Consider the following 25,670-nt stretch of genomic DNA (forward strand, 5'->3'; position numbering starts at 1 on the left):
ACCCACGATGAAATATCATCTCATACCTGTCAGAATGGCTAAAATCAAAAACACAAGAAACAAAAGGTGTTGGCAAGGATGTGGAAAAAAAGGAAACCATGTGCACCACTGGTGAGAAGGCAAACTGGTGCAGCCACTGTGGAAAACAGTATGGAGGTTTCTCAAAAAGTTAAAAATAGAATTACCATATGATCCAGTAATTCCACTAATGGGTATTTATTTACCCAAGGAAAATTAAAACACGAATTCAAAAAATATGTACCCCTATGTTTATTGCAGCATTATTTACAATACCCAAGATTTGGAAGCAGGCCAAGTGTCTGCTGATAGATAGATGGATAAAGAAGATATGATGTGATGATGGATGGATGGATGGATGGATGGATGGATGGATGGATGGATGGACACAATGGAATATTACTCAGCCATAAAAAGGAATGAAATTTTGCCATTTGCAACAACATGCATGGATTTATAGGGTATAATGTTAAATGAAATAAGTCAGTCAGAGAAAGACAAATAGACAAATACTAAAAGATTTCACTCATATGTGAACTTTAAGAAACAAATGAACAAGGAAAAAAAAAGAGACAAACCAAAAAACAGACTTTTAACTCTAGAGAACAAACTGATGGATACCAGAGAGAAGGTGGGTAGGGGGATGGGTGAAATAGATGAAGGGGATTAAGAATACATTTATCATGATGAGCACTGAGAAATGTATAGAATTGTTGGATCACTATATTGTACACCTGAAATTAATATATAACACCACATGTTAAGTATATTGGAATTTTTTTTAATTAACTGGACTACAGAATGGAATATATTTACTCATCCATTCACTGAGTCACTATTGATTCATTCAGCAACATTTATTTAACACATATTATGGCCCAGGTCCTGCAGAAGATACCACAAATAGAAACTAATAAAATACTGTATTCCACTGTAATGCTTCTTACTCTCCTTACATTACTTCTGCCCCACCTTTATGCAGGCCCTATAGCTCCTCAATAACCAAAGAAGACTACTGTCTACAGTTTTCTCCAGAATCTCCAGCCAACAGGCAGTTGTTCAATACTCCTAATGCACAAATTTGTTTAAGTAACTTCCTTCTTCAAAACCTCTTAGTTGCACCCCCTAACCTATGGAGTAAATTATAAATTCCTCAAATGACAATAATTTAAGGATTTCACTATCATGGTCCCAATATATCTTTCCAGTCCTAAAAAACTAATATGTTGAGAAGTGATTACATTACCCCAGCCCTTCCATACATATTATTTCATATATATTACCCTAGCCTTTTCACATATATTATCTTTATAATAACACCAGAGATTCGCAGAGCACTGTTGTGTGCCCTGCCAGAACGTTTCATTTTCCTCCTGGGCACACCAAAGACTTGATTTATAAGCCCCCAAGACCTAGGTGGAGACACGTGACTGGTTCTGGCCAATGGAATCTGAACAGATTTCTAGGCTTGGCCCCCGAAAAGATCTCCCACACTCTCTTCCACTCCCTTCCCTTCTGCAGTGAATGTGGGGACCAAATATTAAGGACAATGGCATCCCAAGATGGAATCCCTAACAGTCATCCTGCAGCAGACTTTCTACACCCAACCCTGCCTCACTGCCACCCCCTAAAACTAAATTGGACTTAGATATTAGGAAACATTTGATTTTTCTTGTTTTAAGTCACTGAGATTTCTGAGTTTATTTGTTGTTACAGTATAAACTATTTTATTCTGACAATGCAGCCAGAAATTAATTTGATATCCTTTTAGAAATAAGAAAGCTAAGATTCCAAAAGGCAAGTGACATCCAAATTCATACAGTTAATAAGTAGGAGTATAAATTCAGGCCTCTATGTTCTGTGATGGTTTATTTTATATGTCCACTTCACTGAGCTAAGCAATGCCCAGAGAGCTAGGAACATATTATTTCTGGGTGTGTCTGTGAGGGTGTTTCTGGAAGAGATTAGCATTTGAATCAGTAGACAAAGTAAAGATTATCCTCATCAATGCAAGTGGGAACCATCCGATTCCTTAAGGGCCTGAATAGAACAAAAAGGCAGAGGAAGAGGGAACTTGCTCTCTGCCTGAGCTAAGCCATCTACCCTCTCCTGCCCTTGGACATCAGTTCTATATACAAGGTTGGGTTGACATTACCTTGCATATAAGTCACCCAATAATCATGTTGAATGAATAAATGTGATGGTTTAACTGTTATCTATCATCAGTACATACAAAGACTTACAGCAAATGTCAAGGAAAGTCACTTCTGATAATAACACCGAAGGATTATATATGCAAAGATCTTCTGGACAAGATGTCCACTTTGATCTCCTTTTAAAATACAGGACATTAGTTCTGATTTTTAAAGTGTACTTTGAAATCCTCTGATCTTCTCTAATGAGCCACTTGATTATATAAGGCTGTGCCTCATGTTTCAGAAATGAATTGGTGCTGTCTGTGTTAGCCAGAGCTGGGCTTAGGAAATTTGAATAGTGGAGCAGACTATTAACAAGCAGTTATTCCTGTGTTACTTTTGTTGCCATAAACCAATTTACTTCAGCAATTTTTACCTACTAAAAAAAAAAAATTACACAAATTAGAGCATGTCTTTAAAAATAAATTGCTTCTAAATAAACCTTAGATGCAATTAGAATTATGATACTTATTATGAAGAGCTGTGTCTCCTTCTATTTGGCACTAGTGACAAAGGTTAAAAATGCCTTCCTATAAAATACCACATAATTAAACAAAGCAATTTTGTAATTACCCACTACACAACTGGATAAATTCCAAGTTTCGTAATTATTTTAACCTATAGATGATCTACTTGTACAAAACAATAATAAGTCCAAAGGATAGAAGAATAGAATTTCTCTTTAGGACTATTTAGTTTTGTTTCCATTCTCTCATTTGTTAAGCTTCTCTTTAAAAAAAAAAAAAAAAGTAAACAGCTTCTGCTCCTTGTGTCTCCCTCCTCAAGTAACTATGGGCATAGAATGTCAAGCTTCCTGCTTGAGAATTTTTAAAACCTAGCATTGGAAATGAGACATACAGTGGGACGTGGCATATTGAAAACTCAAGCCCCACCATCAATAGGTGTAAGAATAATGCCTCAGGAGAAGTTGAAGGAACTCATTATAATAATCTGATAGAGACAAAACTCTGTAAAACACAAATCCCTGTTTCCCTAGGATCAAATTACACCGCGATGTAGGCAAATTCCCACCATACCAACTTCCTGTGTTGAACTTCTAAAAGTTTCAATCTAAACTGCACACCATCTCCTCATCTTTTCAAAGTGCCAAGGGGGCAGGATCTCTCCCCCAGCTCCAGATAAATGTCCAGCTACCTCAGGGTCTACCCCCACTTTCCCTGTCACACTAAGATGAAGGACATTGCCTATGGGTAATTCTACCGAAGGAATCCATTCTGCACAACCCAACACACTCTGAGATGACAAAGGGGAAAAAACTCTTTTTTAAAACTGTCCTTCAGAATTTCCAGGTCACTGGATGATTTTTAAATCACAGTGATGACCAACCACTTTCATCAAATATCCATGATACACCTTAGGCATTTTGCAAAGTACTAATCCTAATACCTTCGCCAAAAGTCACCATGGAGTATGTACCCTTGTTAATTATTTAGTCATTTTATTTTGAAAGTGGTATTATTGCTTTAGGCTCAGACCACTTCCCCACAGTACATTGAGCAAATGTCCCCAGGTTCCAGGAGGCTGGGTGGAGTTTCTCTAAATGAAAAGCCTAAAAACTGATGATATCTGATGAAGTTGCAGTCAGATGTCACTGTAAGAGCTTGATAATAACTTTTCTGGAAGGCCACTTTTAGTGCACAAAGGAGCACCTGGGTGGCTCAGTAGGCTGAGCATCAGACTCTTGGTTTCGGCTCAAGTCATGATCTCAGGGTGCTGGGGTCTAGCCCTACATCAGACTCTGCTCAGTGGGAAGTCTGCTTAAGGATTCTCTCTCTTCCTCTGCCCCTCCCCCACTTGCTCTCTCTCTCTCTCTCTCTCTCTCTCAAATAAATAAATAAATAAATCTTAAAAAAAAAAAAAGTGCACCCCAGAACATGTTAACCAATGAGTCACAGGGTCCAAGTTCAATGTTCTTTGAAAACTCATCTCCTAGTCTGCACATTCAGACTGAGGAAGGACAAGGGTCATTACCACTACAGTGGTCCAGACAAAGCAGCCTGGATTTGTCCCTCAGCCACCCCTCTTGTTTTTGTATGAAAATAGATGTCTAAGTTATCTGATATCCACTATATATTGAACACCCAGGGTAAGTTTCAACTGGAAAACAACTTGGAGCAATATGAAGAGAACACACATTTTTCATCACTTATGCTAGACACCTTGCTAGGTGTCTTATAAAAATTATCATTTTAAATCCATATGACAAGACTTTTTTTTTTTTTTTTTTTTGCATGAGAACTCCAAGTTTCTAAGAATTTAAGCGCCTTTGTCAAGGTCACCTAATAAGAAAGTAATATAACTGAGCATTTGTCTCCACAGCCTACTGTCCTTCTACTATAGCATGCTACCTCCATGGATTCTAAGTTCAAAATGTTGGGTTTATGTTTCTTAACCTCTAAACCTTATTTTTTTTTCTGAAAATTGTAACATTACCAAAATCACACAGCTGATAATTGACAATGATGGGATTTGAATGCTGGCTTTATGTTTCTTTCTGACATACCACACTCAAAAGAAAATGAACATTTGGTCTTCCTCTTCAAAATGACTCCAGGCTTTGAGACGGAGACCAGAGGAAGAAGAGAATTTCGTTTAGGATGACCCCTGGTTATTTCCAGCCAACAGGAAGGAGGATAGGGCCAGGGAATATATATGATTCCCTTTTGGTACATACCCCAAAAGTGGTTAAAAAAATTAATCCTCTTCCTATCCCATTGGCCAGAACCTTAGTCACGTGGACAAGCTATAAGAGATGGTCAGTGTTTGGTGGTGTTCCCAACCAAAACTCAAGCATTCTATTATTAAAGACAGGCGGAATGAACATCGGTGAAAAACAAGCAGCCTCTATACTTTCTCTTCAGGACTTACTTCAGTTAATAATTACATACTTATTTGGTTCCTGATTCTTTCAATGTCTGTCTTCTCTTTTGACCGTAAGTTTGATGAGAGAGAAACATTTTACCCTTTTGGATCACCACAATGTTCCCCATGCCTAACACAGTTCCTGGAGTAGGTGGGTCATAATGTTTAGTGACTGACTGAGCAGACAAGAATTTTTTGAGAATTGTGCAAACTATCATGTCTACCTTCCTCTAACTATACTTCTCAGAGGATAGGATATATGCTCTCTTGTGTGGGTATGTGTATTTCCATCAGCCCTGCCAACTCCTATGCTGCCTCTGCTCTCCAGCACCCATTTCTTCCTTGTACACCTTCACTGGAGCTTACTAACACTCCACTGAAACTTTTTTCCTGGCCTAGTTTGCATTTGTCACTGCTGATCTACTCCCTGTTTTTCTTATAATTCTTTCTGCCTTGGTTTCTCCTGCTAACCAATGTTACTTCTGACCTCCTATCCAAATAGGCCAGCTATCCTCTTTCACGCCTCTACCACAATGAGGCTTTGTTTGTTGATACCAATTTCTTCTTTCATTCAACAACCATTTGAATCTCCAGTCTGCTTACTATGCTAGTCACCAAGATACAACATATATAATATAACCTCATTTCCCCAAAGGAATCTCCAAGTCTGTTTGGGAGGTAAACTAGAAAATAAACAATTTGAATCTAAAGCAACAGGTGTCATAAAAGAGGCTTGCTTAAAAAACCAAAAGAACACATTTATTGAGTACCTGCTACTCATGCCTCATTGCGTCTCATATTAGTATCATCAGATCATCCAAACTTTAAAGATAAGGAAGCTGAGGCTCAGAGAGTTAAAGTAATTTGCTCAAAGTCTAGAAATCTCAGAGTGAGAAAGTAGAACTGTCAGGTCAAGGCAATCTGATGAAGTCGCCATCTTTCCCCTAAACAAGCTCGAATACAATTCTCTTCTGCTCTGCACTGTTCTAAGTTCTTAACATGGTTCTCAGATCTGCATCTTCTCCTTGTCCACAAGCACGCAGATCCAAACAGACCCCCATACATTAGGGTAATGGTCTCTCATGTTCTTTGCCTCAGTCTAGGATCTTGTCAGAACAGTAGGCACTACTGGACTCTAGGCAGTACAGAGAAAAGACCCTTGTTTGCTGATGTGCCAATTACATCTTGCTACAAATGACCCCATACATTCAAACAACAATATACCCTTATCTCTTGTGTTTCTGAGGGTTGACAGAGCCCAGGTGGGTGGTTCTTGCTCAGGAGCTCTCATGGAATTGCAGTGAGATGCTGGTTGGGACTAGAATCATGAGACAAGCTCCTCACTCACATTTCAGGTTCCTGGGCTAAGATGGCTGGGAAAATGGGGGCTGGGCAGAACTTCCATATGGTTATCCTAGGTTACCTCACAGCATGGCAGTCTCAGAGTAGTTGGACTTCTCAAGTGACAGCAGGGTTCCCCAAAAACATGCATTCCAAGAGGTCTGGGGAAAAGCTTAGGCTTCTTTTGATCTAGCTTTATAAGTTCCAGAAGGTCCCTTCTGCTGAATTCAGATAAGTGTAATTAAGTCAAAAACATCAGTCCAGATTCCAGGGAGGCCATGAGAAAAACATCACACAAATCCTGAGATGAGTCCTGGACCAGTACTCCTCAAAACTCTCAAGGTCATCAAAAACAAGGAAAATCTGAGAAACCATCACAACCTCAAGAGGAGCCTGAGGAGACACGACAAATAATATGTGGCATCTTAGATGAGATTCTGGCACAGAAAAAAGGACATTGGGTTAAAACTAAGGAAATCTGAATAAACTATGGCATTTAGCAAATATAATGTATCCTTGTTGGTTCATTAATTGTAACATACGTATCATACCAATTGAAGAGGTTAATAACTGAAGAAACTGGGGAGTATTGGAAAATCTCTATATTGTCTTCCTAATTTTCTATACATATGAAATTCTTCTAAATACTAAGTCTTTCATTCCTTTAGACAGAATGCAGCCTACTAACATTCATAGAAGGTTCTTCACACCGGCCACAACCCTCATTTCTACTTTCCTTCCCTCCCCTCACCCGATACCTTTTACACTGCAGTCATGCCAGGTTGCCACTGCCACTTCCCCACATGCATCCTAGATTCTCAGGCCTTCATGCCTTTGCGGGTCCTTGGAGCTCCACCAGGAAAGCCTATGTCATCCCCTCCCTGTGTTTCCTCACTTGGTGAATCCCTTACCCCACAAACCTCATCTCAGATGTTACCACTTTCAAAGTTTTCTCTGACTCCCCAAGCAGAGGGTCTCCCCAATAGACTACCTATGTGTGATTACACTGACTTCCATGAGAAGAGCCTGTCCTGTGAGGACCACCTGCCATCCACCCAGGCCCTGTACACCTACAGCAATGCCTAATGCCTTTTACATGGTGGGTATCCAGGAAATGTGTGCTGGATGTTTCCATTCTTTTGTGTGTGTGTGTGTGTGTGTGTGTGTGTATGTGTGTGTGAGTGTGTGTGTGTGTGTGAGAGAGAGAGAGAGAGAGAGAGTGTGTGTGTGTGTGTTACGGATTTATTGTGGGTTTATTTTTTTAAGTTTTTATTTAAATTCCAGTTAGTTAACACACAGTATAACATTGGTTTTAGGAGTAGGATTTAGTGACTCATCACTTACATATAACACCCAGTGCTCATCAGAATAAGTGCCCTCCTGAATACCCATCATCCAGCTAGCCCATCTCCCACCCACCTCCCTCCACCAACCCCCAGTTTGTTCTCTATAGTTAAGAGTCTTTTATGGTTTGCCTCCCTCTCTTTCTTTTTCCCTTCCCATATGTTCATCTGTTTTGTTTCTTAAATTCCCCCATATGAGTGAAATCATATGGTATTTTTCTTTCTCTGATTGATTTTGCTTAACATAATACACTCTAGCTCTATCCACATCATTGCAAATGGCCAGATTTTGTCTTTTTGATGGCTTAGTAATATTCGTGTGTGTGTGTGTGTGTGTGTGTGTGTGTGTGTGTGTGTGTGTGTACACCACATCTTTATCCATTCATCAGTCAATGGACATTTGGGATCTTTCCATAATTTGGCTATTGTTGATAGTGCTGCTATAAACATTGTGCTGTATGTGCCCCTTCGAATCATTATTTCTATAACTTTGGGTAAATACCTAGTAGTGCAATTACTGGGTTGTAGGGTGGTTCTATTTTTAACTTTTGGAGTAAACTCCACACTGCTCTCCAGAGAGGCTACAGTTTGCAGTCCCACCAACGTGCAAGAGGGTTCCCCTTTCTCTGTATCCTGTCGTTTCCTGTGTTGTTAATTTCTGGATGCTTGTTCTACGACTCACCCCAGCTGTTCTGGGCCACACTCCCTGGCATCTCCTTGCTCCTATACCCCACCACCACCTCCCACCCCCATTAGAACTTTCTTTCCCAGATGATGGTGTCCCTGTTCCCTCAGCTGAGGCTCAGCCAGCACTCTGCAGCAAGAGTCAGCAGAACGAGAAAAGAATTGGCACCTTGAGCTTAATCACAGGCAGAAAACCAGGAGGCAACCCAAATGGTGACAGTCTCTCTCCTCTCATGTGAAATATATTTCCTTGTGTCGTTGTTATATCCTGCTGACTCAAGATGAAGCAGCTGCAGCCATCAAGGGGGCAGGGAAAACTGTTTGCTTTTCCTAAAAACTACAGCCTCCCATCACTTCCTCCCTGACTAATCAGAGTCACAGATTCCAACAGAGAGCATGAGAGTGCCCCCTGCCCAGTCCCAAGCCCATAGGCTGGTGTCCCACTAGCCTGGATGACACGCTCGAGTCTCAGCCCTCAGAGTCCGTGAGACACTCCCCTAAAGCAGAGAGAGATACCAGAGGAACACAGGTCCAAAGAATGAACCCTGAATCATTAGAAACCAAATTATTAAGGCAGAGGAAATAAATTTCCTAAGAAAAATCATGCAGAAACTCAAACACATTCACATTAATTAGTGTTGAAAAGTAAGCTGAGAGCGCCTGGGTGGCTCAGTCAGTTGAGCATCCAACTCTTGATTTTGGCTCAGGTCATAATGACCTCAGGGTTGTGAGATCCAGCCCCATGTTGGGCTCCACACTGGGTGTGGACCCTGCTTAAGATTCTCTTCCCCTGCCCCTCCCCCCACGCCACATGCAAGCCTGCACACATGTGCGTACATGCTCTCTCTCTCTCTCTCTAAAATAAATAAATAAATATTCTTTTAAAAAGAAAGCTTAAATTTGGACCTCTGGCCACTGAATACCAAATCAATATCAAAGGCTACATCCAGATGTTTTCTAAAGTTCTTTTTAAAGAATTCTATTTTATCACAAGGAAGCCATTTCTTCATTTTGGTACAGTTTGTCTAATAATTTAAATTATAAATCATGTGAGTTTTTCCTCTTGTTTTTGTTTGTTTTTCATATATATTATCTCTCCCACTAAACAGTAATTCTTATTCTTCAAAACACATAAGGCCAATGATGAGGGATGAGGGGTGGAGTCTGGCACAAAATTAATGGAGACCAGTGCTCCCATAGTGGGGGCCCAACTATGCTGCATATCAGTAAAATTTCTCTCTTGCTGAAAAGCACTGATTTTTTTCCACTCGAGCCAGACCTGTTCTCCATGATCCTAACACCAAATGTGGTTCCAGGCCCAAAGGAGAAATTCAACAAATGTTTAAGGTTAGCATTGCTACATGCTACGATTTTCTTAATAAATCTTTATCCAGTTTTATAAATAAGTGAAGAGTCACTAATATACTAATAAGAATCAAAATCACAAAGACCATAGTTTTTTACTTCAATAGGTCTGCATTTGATCATTAGCTAGCAGTGATGTAAAAAGTTCCCTTTTTTTTTTAATTTTCCAAACTGATATTTGCATCAGAGTTAGCAGCTGATAACAGAGAGATTATGAAAATTCTGGCTAAAATTAAAATGCCAAAACTGGATCTTCTGGATAATGAGAAACTGATTGCCTCTATTACTGGAGAGGAAATGAAAACAGCAATAGAAAAATTTGCAAGTAGCAGGCCTCCTGTGGTTCTGAGTACCAATTGGAATATGATAAAGCTTTTGAGGGAGAATCAAAAGATCTGTTATGCAGGATTTATGAGGACTGTCTACTTATGAGACCCATGAAAGCCCCAATGCAAGAGCCTTTGTTCTTATAATCTGTCAAAAGTACCAACGTTGGTCCCGTTTGCTTAATTAATTGCACTGGAGAAGAAGAAAAAAAAAAGCCTTCCAGGTAGGAACTGGATGAAATAATTCAAGTTGAGATCAGTGGTGGTTTCTTGCATGGTTGCACTTATTATCTGTGCAAAATTTCTAATTTACAAGTGCCAGCAAATAGATTTAGACCTCCCTTCTATCGCACAGAAAGTCTTTATCATGTAGAAGAGGGATATTTACAAAGGTTTTTAAACAAATTTCATTTTCAAGAACTTTAGCAAATGACATATAAGGCATGAACCCTTTTGTGACTACTGCATCAGTTACCAGTGAGAGCACTTCTTGCTCCAGAGGAAGAAACGTGTGGTATATAGGCGCTTTTTTTGCTTTATTTCATCTGTTGACAAAAGTTTGTGTTCAATTAAATAGGCAAGTGATTCAAGGTAAAAGTTAAAAGTCAACCAGTAATTGAGTACTTCATTTTAAAGTAATATGTTCACTCCACTTTTCAAACTACTTTACCAACCTCACCTCATCAAAACCTCCAGACTCAGCAAGTAAACCCTTAACACAACGACCAAAAAAGACAAAGAGACAAAGCAACTGTGCTCAACAGCACTTAGCAAGTGATAAGAATAAAACCCAAATCTCTCCAGCTACAGGTAACTTTTTTGACAGATGCTATCCAAACATTCCTTGAGACTTTGTAGTTGGTCACTTGTTTATTCCCTTCGGTTTTGCTCAAGCTAGAGCCCCACACTGCCCGTGGGTGAAGGAGAAGAGAAACTTTCGTGTTGTTTCAGTTATTTGGAAATCATCCGATGAGACCGTACAAACAGACACCCCACAGCGTACCCCTGAAGGACCCGCTAATGGAGACACCCGAGCTTCTCACCCATTTCTCAGCACCTGTTCTTTCTGCTTGACCTGAAAAATCCTTGATGCACACCAACAGGTTCCACTTAAGGCAAGATTTTCCAGATGGGTACCTTATTCGACCCAAAATATTTTCTTTCCTTTGCTTTTCTTACAATTATTAACTTATTTACTATTGTAATTATTAAGTTATTTATTATTTTCTTCCCACTGAAGTAAAAGGTAACTACAACATATTAGAGTCTGGAGCAGCCCCGTGTCTACTGCAGCGTTATTTATGATACGCAAGACATGGAAGCAATCCTAAAATCCCATCAGGGGATTAATGGATAAAGAAAATGGGGTATAGATACACAACTAGTCAGCCACAAAAAAAGAATAAAATCTTGCCATTTGCAAAAACACGGATGGACCAAGAGGGCATTATGCTAAGTGAAATAAGACAGAGAAAGACAAATACCATATGATTTTACTTATTTTTTGGAATATTAAAAAACAAACAGTTAAAAGCAAACTCATAAATACAGAGAACAAACTAGTGGTTGCCAGAGGTGGGAGGAAGGGGTTGGGGAATAAAGGCGAAGGGGGTCCAAAGGTACAAACTTCTAATTATAAAATAAATAAGTCTTGGGGATGTAATGTGCAACATGGTGACTGTAGTTAATAATACTGTGTTGCCTATTTGAAAGTTGCTGAGAAGGGAAATCTTACTAGTTCTCATAATAAGAAAAAAAATTATAACTATGTGTGGTGATGGATGTTAACTAGACTCCTTGCGTTGATCGTTTATATACAAATATTGAATCATTATGTTGCACACCTGAAACTAAAATAATGTATGTCAATTATATCTCAATAAAAAAAGAGGAATTAGTAACACTAAGTATACTTAAGGGTACTTACTGAAAGAATCCTTTAAAACATTAACAACCTTGTTATAACACATATTTGACTTATAAACTGTTTTTTTGACATTTTCTTATCCTCTGTTTGCATGTGAAATTAATATCTCTACTTTTTGAATATCAAAACCAGGCTAACTAAAGAACCATTGTAGATTGTTATGATTATAGAAATACATTGTTATTTCGCTTTGCCAAAACTATTGCAGGTTCCTGGAGAAGTCATAATAAGAAACAAATTGCAAAGGAAGCTATTAACTATTTAGTATTTCCAGACCATATGGAAATACTAATATTATGTGTCCATGAGGATATGATAAGCATACTTAGTATAAAATTAATATTCTCTCAGTGGAATGTTTTGGGTATTTTTTGTTTTTGCATTTGTTTTTAGTATTTTGGTCAGATTCCCACAAATCAGCCAGTGCCTTTCAAAGTTAGCACAGTTAGGTTTTTCTCATGATATATGTGTATTTGGAAGACTGCGTTCCAGAACAATTTATTACAGTTGTGAGAGCTGTTTCGGCTAATTGGCAGACCCATCTAAGAAGGCGTTTGCCAGGCATAGAATGGTAACAAGCCATTGCTCAAGGGGTGGCCAGCTTTTTAGGAATTCTCTAGGGTTTCACTGGGCCCCATACCTATGACCCAGAATTTTTGGGCTCCAGCACTTATGGAGCCAGACCTAGATCCAATCTAAAAGGACTCAAACCAGGCTGAAAGCAGACACAAGAGGACCATCATCAAATGGGAAGTGTTGGAGGGAAGGGGTGCAGGTGTATGTATGTGTGTCCACAGCATTGATGCCTAAGTCTGGTGAAAGGTGGGAAAAGTCAGAAGAGGAGACAAGTGAGAAGAACCTTGAAAGGTGCCTAGGAGGGTGTCTTATGAACAAGGAGGGGAAAGGCATGCTGTACGAGGGAAGTGAGGAGAGGTAAAGAGGCACAGAGGTCTGAGAAAGTCCACGGAGTTAAGAGACAGTAAGATGCTCCCTGGGGCTGGATTGCAAGGTGCAAGGTGAGGAAGGTAGTGGTGTCCTATGAGTTTGTCGGACTTCTCCTGGGACAGCAGAATTATTCTGGAGGAGCATCCTCCAGGACTGGTGTAGAGACACCAGCCAGGGTATGCGAACATTTAGGTTTCAGAAGGGTGACTGAAGAGCTCAGAACGGTATAATGTCAGCAGAGACTGTAGCTCAAATACTGGAGTGTTCACATCCTGCCTTTGCCCCCTTCCAGCTTTGTGACCTTAGGCATGTTACTTCCTCATTTGTAAAATGGGAGTAGTCACAGTACCTCTGTGTCTTTGTGAGGATGAAATGAGTTAATTATGGGTAAGGCATTTTGCACGCATCTGGCAAAGAGTAAGCATCACTTACATGCTAGGTAAATGGAGTAATGGCTGTAGCCATTAAAGATTCAGCTCTTTACCAAGAAAATCTGCTCTGGGCTCCAGGCTTAAAGGGAGCCATATTTATTTACAAAAAGATATTCAAAGGATCACCGAGGTCTCCTACTCTAGAATCTTAACCCAATAACTTGCTCTAAGGAAGAAGTCCAGTCTTGACCCAGGTGTTAATTGAACTGAGTCTTATGTAAGAAGTTATGGGGTTCATCCTAAAGGGGGTAAGTGTTGGGCTCCCCAGCAGAAATCAAGTATGAGTCTCTTGGTTTGCTTTAGCAGGCAGGGGAGAAGAAAGGCAGCCGACTGCTGAGCCCCGAGCAAAGCCATGAGAAGAGATTTGTCCCCCTCAGGGCTCTTGATTATCCTTTGCCTCTCTGAAAAGCAATCATTCCTTTTTATAGGTTCTTCAGAAAGAAATGCAAGGTTATTAAGAACATTTTTTAATTCACATAGCCCAGATATTTTTGGGTAACTATGTCATAACTATTGAGTTATGTGTCCAGATTGTATATGAAATAAATTGCTGTATATATATGAGCAAATGAAAAATGAACTACAATATTCCTTATAATTGCAGCTACAATCACCTAAATGGATCATTAAAATTTTTACAGGAACACTCTGGGTTGCACTTTGTCTTCAACTTAAGCCTGTGTGGCATAAGGGTCATCAAACCTCATTCCTACAAAAAGAAAATACAGAGTCTTGTGGGACAATTTGCTTGCTAAATTCTTTGAGATCTGTATTGCAAACTACTGACCTCTATTCAAAATAATGAAAAAGAGAATATGCCAGTTTCATCATAAAAAAATAAATGCATATATACATGTATGTAACACAAAAGGCTGACTTTCAAATTCAGTCATACTAATTAATAAAATGTCAGGACCAGAGTTTATTAAAAACTAATTATTGTAGTTAACAGTGTTAGAATAAAAATCTCTTCCAAATGGTTACAACTCAGCCACTGAACATTTCTTTAAAATGCAAATTAATTTGAATGTGCAGCATATGTCTCCCCCACCACACCATTATCCCTGCCTAAATATAACTTTATATATAAAAATAAGGGGTGAGAAAACCTGGATAAAATATAATTTGTATGTAACTTGAGCTGGATAAGAACCATGAGAGTGTATTATAGCTTTCTATGGGATTTCTGGAAAAATAAATGCATCTGAAAATGTTTCATTTAATTAAATAATAAATTTTCTTTAAAAAAAATGAAGTCAGGGAAATAAAAAGAAGAATGCTTTCTAAAAGAGACTAACAAAAGGCTTCTGATGGCACAAATTACATTACCTTTCAATACAACTGTGCTCCCTAGTGGGGACTTCTAAAAGGTTTAGTTTAAATTTTTTAGAAGTTTGTTTCATGTAAGCATCACCACATATGCCAAATGATCCATTAAGGATGCTCCATTATAGCTTAAAGAGTTTTGAGTTAAATACACAGAGCGTCGTGGCCTGAGACGCTAAGGAAGTACACAGCTCGATTTCCATTTGATGTAACTCTGCAGGAAGATATTATCCACGGAACATTTGCTGCATTAAGGCAAACGTTTATACAATGCCTTCAGGACGATTTGGATGCTTCTGACCCCTCCACACAAAGCCCATCTGTCTTAAGATTGCAGAAAGTTAATCGATTCCTGTGATTCCTATATGGAATCTGCATTTATAGAGCGTATATTGCAAACATGCCTAGAGATCTAAATCTTATCTTTGTGTTTTCACAAGGACTTTATACCACAGAGTCAACCCACTTTTCTGGCCCACACCCCCAAGACCTTCTACCTGGGGTCTTCTTCAAGCTAGCAATTTCAGAGTTTAAAGTCGGGACTGTCCAAATTTTTCTCTAGTTATCCTGCTCCCATGTGTACCATCCCACTGACGATCAAGTGTCCTGGGAACACCTTTGAGACCAGAATTACGTAAGCTGTGCCTGTGTACTTAGAAAGAAAACTGATAGCCACAGGTCACCGAGAATGTCCTGGACTCCAGACCGTGAGCATGCCCTGAGAATGTTCTACCACATGAGCCCCTGAAGTCTGTTCAAAGTCAATGGTGCAAAAATATCCCCAGTGAATCTTGAGCAAGTGCCACGTGGAGAGACGGAGCCATTGGATACTCAATAGGCCAAAGCAAAAGTGCATTTCAAAAGTTCTCATTTCTTGGAGGAAATCAGATCGTTTACTTCAGGAAACCACAGTCCTTCCACACTGTCCTTTTATAGTGTGCTTTCTCTCTCACCAGAAATCACCAAACCCAGTTAGATATAACGGAAAGAAATCCAAGAACCCCACTGGCCTGAGAGAGGTTGAAGAGTGGTCAGAGAAGACTGTATGGAACAGGCAGAGTTCTACACAAGCATCTATTTTAGAATTTTGTGTAGGTGGAAAGGGGTGAAGGAAGGGGTGATAGAGAAATGAACAATTCATAAAGACTGCTATGGAGTGTTCAAGGAACAGTGAGCACACTTGCTTCACTGGGTCCCAGATCTGTGTTGGAGATAATGAGGTCGGTTGGGGCCAGATAGTAAAGGTTCTTAAATATCAGCCTAAGTGGGTTGGAATCTATCACACAGAAATGAGATCATGGAAACCACATTTCAGGAAGGTTTATCTGATGATGATGTGCAGAAGAGACGTGGAGGTACAGGATGAGTTGTAGAAAACTGGAAAATGGAGAGTATTAATAAGTTCTAGGCCAAACCTCTCCCTTAGCTCCATGTGGTGACTTGATCTCAGAAGGAGAAACCCAACAGAAGAAAAATGAACTGCTTCCCTCATCCAATCTCACGGTCTCCCCAATCCCCAGAGCTAATCCAGAGACATCTGCTAGAACAACACCCCAGGGAGAATCCCAAGTCCAGCTCTGCACTCCTCCCCTCTCATTCACTTACTGAAGACACGTGGCTGGATAAGGAGAAGGCTTTCCTTTTAAGGGAACTGGATTCTCCTTAGCAGATAAGGGAGCTTTAAGATCAGTAAATCCCCACCAGGGACAGGGCCAACGGAATAGATATGAATTACCCTGGATGAAAGGCCTCATTCTACAGAGGCTCCCTGTCAAAGCTACCAATCTTTTTGTGTATTATTCATGCTATTTCAGCCCTGTTGAAGTTTTCTGCCACCTGGCTATCAAGTTTTAGGTCCATAATTTTGCCTAATGCCAGGCCAGACCTGCCATCTCATTCCCAGCATGGCCTACCTAACCTCTCCAGCAAGAGCTGTGCTGACCTCAGCTTGCTTGATCCAAGCTTGTCTCTCCAGCACTGCTGGTCTCCAATAGCCACCATGGCCCTGAGCCACTCTCCCATAGGGATGCTGTCACCTCAGGAAGTCAGAGAAGGACTGCAGCCAGCCAGTCATAAGGTGGTGAGGGTCTGAAACACACCAAGAGCAGTGGAAGGAAGCAGGAAGCCATCAGCTAAAGCACACCTGATTTCTCCTATCGTACACAGTGAGCGGGCTATAGGCCAATTCACTCCAGAAGACGGCACAACATACAGATCATTTCCACACCTCAATGAAATTAAATCTCAAAACGCCTTTATTGCAGTGATACTGAGTCCTGAGGCCTAGGCGCTCAGTAGTTATCTACAAAGAGGCAGAGTGAAAGGGAGACTTACTTCTTTCCTTCTCTTTCTTCAAAGTGATTTAAATTGGGTCACTGAAGAAAAACTCAGGACACTGGCTCTCGAGCATTCTTTATGACAAAACCCAGGGTCAATTTCATTTCTTTCCTGTAATACAAATTGGAAATGTTTTTGCCATCATCTGTTTTGTAAAATATTTACATTCTAAACAAAGATGAGAGAAGAAGAAAAAAAAACAGAGAAATGGAATCGTTTATGGAATGCAATACAAGATAACACAGTCATTGAGGAACTCTGTTGTGGTCACAAAATACCACAACATATAAACATCTTTCTATGAGTAAGCCCAGCCCAGAGTCCTCAAAATACAGATGTGTCTGGTGGTGATGATACCTGCGAATATACAACAGAAGGCCTGAGTTTGTTCTTTCATCAAACAGGTATTAAGTATGTCCTATATACCAGGGCCTTATTTAAGAATATCGAGGGAATTTCTTAAAAATATTTTTTTCAATAGTAACAAAACAATCTCTTGTGGTAAGTGCAATAAACACAAAATGCCATAGAAACACAAGAAACAGCACTGAATTCAAAAGTGGAGTCAGGGCGGACTTCCTGGAAGCAGTGACTCCCAGGCTGCGATGCTGAGGATGAGTGGGAAGTGGCGGCGCAGGTCAGCGGACCCTGCAAGGGAAAGCAGCCACAGGTGTGAAAGCACAGTGCTGTGATCGTGCTTGAGACACACAGGGAACTGGAGATAGTCCACCTGACAAGGACACGGAGCTCAAGGAAAGAAGTGGGAAGAGAGAGGACGGAGGACAAAGTAGACAAGGTCGCCACGTTAAGGATTTGAATTTTATCAGGAAGGCAATGCAAAACCATGAAGGGATTTTAGAGGGAACGGACATTATCATATTTGCTCTGAGAACCCCCTCACCTGGCTTCAGAACTGAGGGTAAGCGTGGGGTGGCAGTCCTTACCATAAACTTCCAGAAATTACTGAGAATGTTACTGTTTCGATTTTTCAGTCCAGGGGAGAAGAAAAACAAAACAAAACAAAACTCATTTCTCCTACCCTTCCTCTATTTTGTAAACAATTTCCTACCCAAGATACGGCTATTTTTAATAGCTTTTAGTACAAAACATTGCAGCAGCCACTGGCCAAAAACTTATGTTAAGGATATAATAGGAAAACATGTTTGTGACCTTGCAGGCTTCAGTGTAAATGTCAGAGCCAAGGGGCCAGGAAGGCCCGGCTTGTCCAACAGTTGGGAACGCCCACTGTTTTGGGGCAGAACACTGCAGAAACCTGATTGCTCTTGACAATAGCCCGCAGGGTCCCTAGAAACATGTTTAAGAATAGGCTCCACTTGCTAAACGTTACATCACCTGATCCCGTGACCTTCCCCGTGATGCACTACTATTCACTAGAATGTAATACGGATCACTCCCTTGATTGATTGTGATTACTACTGATTGTTGCCAATAAATACGCAAGGTTGCAGCTGTTCGGGGTGATCACTCGTGGCGATCGTCCCCTGCACCCGCGCTCTCTTTCGCAAGCTAACCTGTCTGTGCCTCGTCCTTCTCCCCAATCTGCGAATCAAGGGTGCTGTGGCTGCAGCACTGCAGGTGGTGCTGCGGCAGAACATTGTCCACAACTTTTTGAAAAGTCCAAATATTGTCCCCTAACATCTAAACTCCCTCAAAATCCTCTAATAAATTATTCAGATAGGATGCTTCTTGACCAAATCCAGGAAGGATTCCTTCCACAGAGCCTATGAAATGCAGCCAAAATGACTAAATTTCTAGTACATCTGGTGACTCAGTAGTTCTTTTATAGGAGGAAGGCCCGGGTAAAACAAAGCAAGATTTCAGTCTAAATGGAGCTTATGCATTGTCATTACCCAAAAGCATCCCAAATTATTCCCCATGTTAAGACTTTCATAGAAGCATTTCCAGAACATTCCTTGGTCTTACGTTTCAGGCCATATTTGACTACGATTAGTAAAGCACCATTCCCTCCACAGCTCTGATGCAAGACTGGGGTAATGTCTATCAAGCCGCTTCTCACATGGCCCACGCTCCCCCCTCCGCCTCCCGTGGCTCACTGAAGCATCTTCCCTCGGCCCCCAGTGCTCACTCATCTACTCTCAGCACAGCAGCCAGGGGAGCCTCTGAAACCACTGAGCCAAATTATATTCATCCTCTGCTTAAAACCTTCCAATGGCTCCCTCTTTCATCCAGAGAAAAAGCCAAAGTCCTCAATGGCCTATGGCTCCCTACAGACCTGCTCCCTTCCTAACTCCTTCACCTTCATCCCCTATGATGCGCCCCCTTGCTCACTCCACTCTAGTGCCACTGGCTGCTATCCCTTCGAAACTCCTGCAACAGTCCTTCCTTAGGACCTTCACCCTGGCTGTTCCCTCTGCCAGGAATGCAGACACACATATGGCTCATTCGCCCCACATTTTCCCATGACTGTCACCGCCTCAGGGGGGGGTCTCTCTGGACCACTCTATCTAAAACACAGGCGTGCACCACTCTTGCCCCAAATTCCCAAAACCCCTGACAGTGCTCTATATTTTATAATGTTCATTTATTTATTGTATTTGATGATTATTTGTCTCCTCACAATAGAATATAAAGTCCTTGAGAAGAGAGGTTTTTCTTCTGTGTTTTGGTGTTTAGTTTTGGTGCCTGGAACCATGCCTGGCACCTAATAGGCACTCAATAAATATTCACTGAATGAACATGAGTGCATAGTAGGTGAATTCTTTACTGCCAGCAAGAGTTTTCTGTGTTCAGGTCTTATCCAGAAAGAAAAATTTAAGGCCAGAGAAAGAATGGGTAGGCAAGCTCAGGGATTGTTTTCCAAAACCATGCACCAAGAGCACACGTTGGGGTCCCCATCAGCGACCACACAGCAGATCTCAAGGAAAGCTACCTTTCATTCTTCCTTTCAACCATTCGCTCATTTCTCATGTGTGCATTTTCAGAAATCTTTGAGTGAAAAGACACTTTATTGTTGATAGTTACTCACACGCAACTTGAAAAAATAAGACACATTAACTTCCTCTTGGCCTAGACAGCAGGCTAGGTGGTACAGAGGGTTTTTTGAAGATGAAAAGGTCTGGTTCTGGTGCTCAGGGAAAACCCAGCCTGGGTAGGAAGACCGGAAAGTGATTACATCTGACTAGGGGTGAGCTAATAGCCATCTTCCCAGAAAAGGAACATTCTGTCTCAGTCTTGAGCATGAGAATGGCAAGTGGAATATGAGAGGAGAAAATTTCAGAGGGAAGAGAAAGCATTAAGGCCTAGAGGCATAAAGAGGCAGGAATCTACGCCAAAGTTTTCTTAGCTACCTGTCTATGTTCGTTTCAATGGAGGTAAATGACTTTTGAAAACTATAAAGACATGAACAAATGTAAGGAATATTATAGTTACTTTTATCCTTTGGAAAGTTAATTTGTATAATCTGTGTTTCATTTCAGAGATGTAAAAAATTACGTAGGCTATTAGGGACATTTTCTCTTTGACCATTGAGAAGCTTAGTCCCATTTTTCCAACTATCTCCATCTCTCTCTACAGTGGTTCTCAATTTTGGTAGGTTCTGGACTCTTCTGAGAATCAACAAAAGTTGTGGACTCTCCAGGATATCGCACATACATACTGTTGGCCAGAGCTCCAGCCAAAGAACAGAATCCATTCAGGAATTATAGTTTTTCTCTCTCACCCAACACAGTATGAGAAGACTCAGTAGAAGGAGGGAAGGAGGTAAAAAGGCAAAGAAAATCAGTGGATAGAAAGTAAACACACCTGTTAACCTATTCATGGGCTCCAGGCTCAAAACTTCCCCATGGAAATAGAGCCCATAAAACACTAAGCCAGGCACAAGAGATAAATGGGTAGCACTCTGCACTGAGCCCCAAAGGAAAACAGAATGTGCCTATGTTCTCACTCAACCTTTCCAACTTACAAACCACCTTGCAAAGGCCAAATCCTAAAACCAGCAGGAGATTTCAAGAGGATACAGTCATGTGACTTGATCTTCAACTTCCTCATCTGCAAAATGGGTATAAAAACAAAATCCTATCCTATCTACGTCCTAGCATTGCTTGAAAATCACAATAGATAGCATATATGGAAAAATTCATATGCTCTCAATGCTTACAAATGATGGCTATTATTACTATGTCTGATTCAATATAGAGACCACCCTTAAGGATCGATAGTGAACTTCTGTAACTCACTGGAAATGAAAAGCTCTACCTACTGAAGTGCTCTAGTCAATTAACAACAAACTGTTTCAATATAAGCCCCCTAAATACCATCTGACTGATCAAGTAGCAGTTCCAATCACAAATATCAAATCCAGGTGAGTCGGCAATGTTGTTGTCATATTGAACAGGTATATAGGGAATGCCAGATGGGCCAGAATATGACTCAAAGGAAACAAGCATGGGAGCTCACTTTCAGCTTTCCTACTAGAAATGCACCATAAACTCAAGATATCTCACCAGAACTCATGCCCTCCCCTTTGCCCAAACATCCCCCTTGCTGCTTTCTGCTGTCATCATTCACAGGGTCCTGTCCCCCTGGCTGGTTTTCACCTCCACCCCCCCTCCTCCGGTGCACATGCTCAGTAAGCAGCAAATCCTATGACCTGAACCCCCGGTTCCGTCCTCTCAACCCAGCGATATTGTTTTTGTCTAGACCACGTTCATTTCTTGGAGAAATGATTGCAGAATCTTCCCTGATGTGAGTTCTTTATACTGGGAGCAGATCCATTAGATCAAGTGTTGTAGCTTGTTGCTCAAATCCACTATAACCTTACCCATTTTTATATTGTATGATCTAGCAATTACAGATAGAATTGTGCTACAAATTTCCCACTCTGATGCTGGATTTGTCAATTTTGCCTTGTAATTATGCCTGTTTTTGCTGTTGAGATATAAGCTGCATTATTAGGTGATTTACAAGTTTAGAGTTGTTGAAGTCTTATATTTTCCTCCTGAATTGATCCCTTTTGTCAAAATGTAGTAATCCTCTTTAGTAGCCCTAACAATGCTTTTTGCCTTAAGGCCCATGTTGCTTGCTATTACTACAGTTAAACTAGCTTTCTTTCATTCAGTATTTAGCTGGTATATCTTTCTGTACCCTTTAATTTCCAATTGTTGTGTCCTTACATTTAGATATGTCCCTTGTAAATTATATACAGCTGGCTTGGTGTTTTATTTTTGCCTTTTGATTGTAAAGAAATTTTTTTAAGATTTATTTATTTATTTGAGAGAGAGGGCAAGTGGGGAGGGGCCGAGGGCGAGAGAGAGAAATCCCAAGCAGACTCCACGCTCAGCTGATCCTGATGCGGGGCTCGATCTCATGACCCTGAGATCATCGCCTGAGCCGAAATCAAGAGTTGGATGCTCAACCAACTGAGCCACCCAGGTGCCCCACCTGTAAAGAACTTTTAATCCATTCTGATAATCTCTGGATAATAAGTGGTTGATTTAATGTAATTATATTTATTGTGCTTACTTCTTGCCATCTCACTGTATGCTCTGTTTTCATCTTTTTTCTACATTATTTTCCTCCTTTCCAGCTTTTTATTGTTTTCATCAAGTTTTATTTCTTCTTTTTCTCTCCTCTACTTGGAAGTTACAAGTTCAGTTTCTATTCTTTTAGTGTTTTAGTATTTTTGAAAAACTGGTCCCTACTTCTGGATACACGAAAATAGGGCAGTTAATGGGGATAACTGGAACGGTATCTAGGCAACGTGTGAGGGCAGATGTGAGGTGGTCCACATGCAGGCCTGGCCACGCTCATCCTGCCTGACACCCCAGCCTCTTTCCCTTTCTCGGAGTGCAGAGACACCATGTGCTAAAGGCAGGGGTGTCCCCAAGCCAAGGAAGGGGGCTTGCTGAGTCATCACCTCAGAGGAAATCACCTTGAAATTTCAGGGTTTATTTGTTACCTCAGCAGAGTCAAAAGTATATTTAAGGTCCAAAGATAATCAGTATCTCCAACTTGAGACAATGTTGGAATGATTTATGTCCAGACACTCTCTCCCCACCATTTATGTTATGATTATGCAGTAATTTCAATCCATCCTGAATTTTCTACCCTTCAAATTCACTGCCGTGCTTGTGGCTTATACACATCTACCCACATGCTCACCACTCTTTTTTTTCTCTCTCTCTCTTTTTTCTGAGATGGCAGGAGGGGGAGAGTAAGTGCCTGAGCAGTGGTGGGGCAGATGCAGAGGGGAAGAGAGAGAATCTCAAGCAGACTCCACACTGAGCATGGAGCCTGACGCAGAGCTCAATCTCAAGACCCTGAGATCATGACCTGAGCGGAAACCAAGGGTCCAACACTCAAGTGACCGCCCACCAAAGCGCCCCCGCTCACCATTCTTTCTTACACTCCTCACTCCTTCCTTCTGGGTTCCATTTCCTTCTTCCTGGAGTAAATTTATGCCGATGTTTTTGATCAAGAGTTTTGCAGGTGGCAAACTATTCAGTCTTTCTCTACCTCTAAATGTCTTTATTTTGCCCCGTCCCTTGAGATATAGTTTAACTGAGTACAGAGTTGTTGCTAACCATTATTTTCCCTTGGCACTCTGAAAATATCATTCCGTTATATCCTAGCATCTGTTTCTGCTGATGATAAGTCTTCTGTCAGCTTAACAGCTATTCTTTTACAGACGAGCTACAGTTTTTCTCTGGTTGTTTTTAAGATCTGTTTGCCTTTGGTGTTTTGAAACTTCATCAGGATGTTTTGGGGTGGATTTATTTTACTTATTCAGCTCAATAACATTGAATTTCCTAATCTAAAGATATATGTCTTTAGTCAATTTTTCCGAAGTTTCAGTCAACAAATCTTCAAATATCTCCTTCTCCCTTGTTTCTCTTCTTGCACACTGGAACTTCTACTAGAAATACGCTGGACCTTCCAATTCTGTCCTCCGCACCTCTGAACGTCCTCTCAACATAATTCCACCTCTTACTCTTTCTGTATTGTGTCCTTGATAACTTCCTTAGATCAAGCTTCTAGTTCACTAATTCTCTCTTCATCTGATCCTTTCTTTAGCTCTACTGGACTTTATTTATCTTACCTGCTGAGATTTCTATTTTGATAACTATATTCTTTCATTTTAAGAAATTCCATTTGGTTCTTTGTCAAATCCTTATGGACCATTTTGATAGTATTGTTTTCATTATGATCACATGTTTTATGTCTTTTTAACTCTGGCATAGTTGCTGTTTGGTACTTCTAGCACCTGCTATGCGGGGAGTCTGAGCCCACGGCTTGTCTTCTTTGTTCACTCCTCAGAATACACTGTTTCCTAACAGGTTTGAGTCCTAGTTCCACAACTGAATAGGCATGTATCTTGAGTTTCATGAATTACCTAACTAAATTCAGTTTCCTAATCTATAAAATGGAATGAAGGGCTAAAGCACCCATCCCACAGTAGTGTTGCAAGTAACAAATGAGATAATATGTATAAAGCTCTATGCTCCAAAAACATAACTGGTGGTACTAGTGCTCAGCTCTGGATTTCCCCCAGTACCTGTCACAAGCTCTGCTCGGTAAATGTTTGATGGGATAAAACAAAATGTAGATGAAAAAACTTTAAAACTTAAAAACAAAATTCAGGTGAAAAAAACTGAAACTTCAGTCAGTTACGGTAAATTTTACTCCAAATGCTAGTTCTCCTTTGCTTATAAATGCCTAACTTATAAATATCTCAAACATCCATCCACTCATTCTCTCTCTATGCAAGAACTGCCACCATTGTAAAGATGAGATAAATGGCAATGCATGATACAAAGATCCTGCTCTTACAGAGTTTGCATTCCAGTGGGGAGAAACTGACAATATATAGATCATCTCCCCGATGAGGAAGGAAATAAGGGAGGAGAGAAGAAGGAAGGAGGAGAGGAAATAGATTACGATTAAGGCTTTCAGAGAATCAAACTAAATTGATGCATTTTGGAAAGTCATTGGGTTAATACTTTAGATTGAATGGGCTTACTCTACAATGCCACTGAGCTAAGATCTCAAGAAGAGGGAACCAGCTACTCAAAGACATAAATAAGAACATCCAGCAAACAGGACAATGGACACAAAGGTTCTTAGGGAGCGAGTTCTGTTCTTTCAAAAAGCGTAGAAGCTAGTGTGTCTAGAATGTAGTCGGATTAGGGGACTGATAAGGTCAAGGCCATATCTTGTAGCCCTTTTTGTAAACCAGGGTAAGGAGTCTAGGGTTTATCCTACCGGTGCTGGGAAGCCATTGGAGAGTTTGAGCAAGAAAATGCCTTCATCTGAGTTCCATTTCTAAAATCTCACATTGGCTGGTCCATGTCTGAGATGGAGAACTGTTTGAGGAGATGCTCAGCACGTGCATACTTTCTGCCTGATCCCCAACCTGCCCTAAAACTGCTGTTGCCGCCACCAGCACTGACCACGCTAGCATCACCGCATCCGCACGCAAAGCTCTGGTCTCATACCGCCATCTGGTGGCCATCATAGGAACTGTCTGGGCCATCACAGGGTCTAGCCTCTGAAGATAGCCTGATCTTTCC

At 40.7% G+C, this 25,670-nt stretch overlaps 1 protein-coding gene across 1 annotated transcript in view; it reads right to left on the reverse strand.

The window, feature by feature from the left end:
* Positions 1–25,670, reverse strand: part of ERCC5 (ERCC excision repair 5, endonuclease) — a 153,411-nt gene that overhangs the window by 57,182 nt on the left and 70,559 nt on the right. Inside the window, exon 16 of the mRNA XM_045812782.2 lies at positions 17,119–17,232. The gene's annotated coding sequence lies outside the window, so the exon portion shown is untranslated. The remainder of the gene's footprint in view (positions 1–17,118; positions 17,233–25,670) is intronic.

The sequence above is a fragment of the Ursus americanus genome, chromosome 10, assembly GCF_024610735.1.
Source record: "Ursus americanus isolate L20-20 chromosome 10, mUrsAme1.1.p, whole genome shotgun sequence".
Taxonomy (NCBI): Eukaryota; Metazoa; Chordata; class Mammalia; order Carnivora; family Ursidae; genus Ursus; species Ursus americanus.